This window comes from Microtus oregoni, unplaced genomic scaffold, assembly GCF_018167655.1.
Source record: "Microtus oregoni isolate MIOR12 unplaced genomic scaffold, Mior012 000073F_ref0000255, whole genome shotgun sequence".
Taxonomy (NCBI): domain Eukaryota; kingdom Metazoa; phylum Chordata; class Mammalia; order Rodentia; family Cricetidae; genus Microtus; species Microtus oregoni.
This window is the reverse complement of record NW_024543986.1, coordinates 7,663,292-7,665,678: the sequence shown is the minus strand read 5'-3', so window position 1 is coordinate 7,665,678 and position 2,387 is coordinate 7,663,292. Positions and strand designations below refer to the sequence as shown.

At 46.3% G+C, this 2,387-nt stretch overlaps 1 pseudogene; it reads left to right on the top strand.

The window, feature by feature from the left end:
• Positions 1-252: 252 nt before the first annotated feature.
• On the top strand, positions 253-2,004 carry LOC121441160 (annotated as a pseudogene).
• Positions 2,005-2,387: the final 383 nt, after the last annotated feature.

Below are 2,387 nucleotides of genomic sequence, written 5' to 3'. Positions count from 1 at the left end.
GAGCTACGTCTCAGAATGGGCAGGCGCTGGGCTAGAGGCGGGTCTCTCCCAGGTATTCTGAGGCTGGCTAGAGAGCAGGAGGCAGCCACGCGGCAGAGTTTAGGAGGCCTCGATGGCAGCGGAGGCGGCAGAGCCCAGTCAGTCCCTTCCTGGCCGGACCACCGAAGCCTAGTGAAGAAAACTGAAGGTCCAGTTGATTGGATTTCAGTACTATGTCATAACAGACAGATAATCGTCCACTTGTTCAGCAAGATGGGAAACTCAGATTCTAGCGATCAAGGAAATGACCAATCTGCAGCACAGCACAGAAGGCAAGTGGATCGCTTGGATCGGGAAGAAGCTTTCCATCGATTTGTAAATAATGTGAGCGGAGAAGACTATCGACTTCTGAGAGACAACAATTTGCTAGGCACCCCAGGTCAAAGTACTGGGGAGGAGCTGTTCAGAAGACTATAGCAAATTAAAGAGGGGCCACCGCTGCCACTGCTGCAGGGCTCAGAAGAAAATGGAGACTCTTCAGATGGCGAGTCCAATGTTGACTCCGTAATAGATTGGCTTAGCTCTGTCAGACAGACTGGCAATACAACAAGAAGTGGTCAGAGAGGAAATGAGTCCGGGAGGGCATTGAGCCACACTAATCCAAACAGTGGTGATTTCAGATTCAGTTTAGAGACAAATGTTAACTGTAATAATGGAAGCCAAACCTCAGAGAATGAAAATGAACCATCTGCTACACATCTTAGTGTAGAAAACATGGATCGCAGCCTCCAAAGGCAAGTGGAAAATTCAGCATCTGAGACATCATCTGCCAGAACACCTAGGTCAGAACACAGTTCTGCTGAAGCATTAACAGATGTGCCATCCACCAGAGGTCGGAGGAGGGCAAGAAGCCCCAAACCAGAACACCAGCGAAGAACCAGAGCCAGAGCTGAAAGAAGTAGGTCTTCTCTGCACCCAGCAAATGAAATTCCACGAAGATCTCATTATAGCATCTCATCTCAGACTTTTGAGCAGCCTTTGGTAAACGAGATCGAGGGAAGTTCTAGAGCCCCTCACCATGGGACTTTGAGACACCAGATAACTGGATCTGAGTTGCTAGGTAGAGGTCGTTTTGTGGCTTCTGGGTCAAGAAATTCTGCCGCTCAAGGGACAAGCTCTTCAGACACAGATACCAATGGTGAAGCGGCAGGATCTGGTCAAAGACCTCCAACCAGAGCCCTTCAAGTCAGAAGAGTTCTGCTGGCAGAAGGCCGGCAGAGGGATGGCATAGCTAGCAGAACTCGGTCAAGGTCTCAGATCCCAAACAACACGGTCACTTATGAAAGTGAACCTGGAGGTTTTTTTTTTTTTTTTTTTTGATTTTTCGAGACAGGGTTTCTCCGTAGCTTTTGGTTCCTGTCCTGGAACTAGCTCTTGTAGACCAGGCTGGCCTGGAGGTTTTATAGGCACCTTTACACTTTCTAATGTGCAGCTGGGAGAACCTCTGTGAGTACTCCCAGGTTTTCCACTCTTACAATCTTCAATAGTGGATCAAGGGAAACTACATCTCTTCGGATTCAAACCAGGTTAAGGCAGAGAACAACAGCTTTTGGTGAGTTTCCCTGGAGTGGAAGAGGGAGCTCTGCTGGTAACAACTCTGCTTCCGTCCCCAGCTACAACCCTGGCTCCAGTTCCATTGATGAATATTCAGAGAGTATTTCACAGATGTTTGAAGGAGGTATTGAAGCAACCCGACTTTACCCCTTTAATGACAACCACCTAACTAGAGGACCCACCAATGTACAGATTAATAACTTGGCAACGAGAAGGTTTGGTGAAAACGATGCATTGAAGACATGTACTATTTGCATTACTGAATATACAGAAGGCGACAAACTTTGTGTGTTACCTTGCTCCCATGAGTACCACGTCCACTGCATCGACCGCTGGTTATTGGAGAATAACACCTGTCCCATTTGTCGCAGGGTCGTCTTTTCTTCCTGGAACAGACATAGGGTTGTTTAATGAGAACAGAACTCTCGAAGCTGTGTTGCTGGAATAGTGACCGGCAAATGGAAATCGCTTCCTTTATCTCCATGTTTTTGCGCGGAGCTTTAATATAAAGTCACAACCTGCATCGAGTCATTGCTTTCTGAGGGAATTGTGTCTTTTCTCTAGTTTCTCCTTCAGAATAGAAAGAATATTTCAGACTCGACGTGCATGTGGACACTTTTAAATAGCACTCCTATCTCTTGGGTTCTGTAGGATGAATACAAGTATTTTTAGTGGGAGTTGCTTTTTTATTTGACCAAGTCCATGACTATTATATATTACTAGTGTTGCAGACATTAAAGATAAGGTTGTTCGTATAGGTGTCAGGTTTCCAAAGTATACTCTCTCAACCTTTG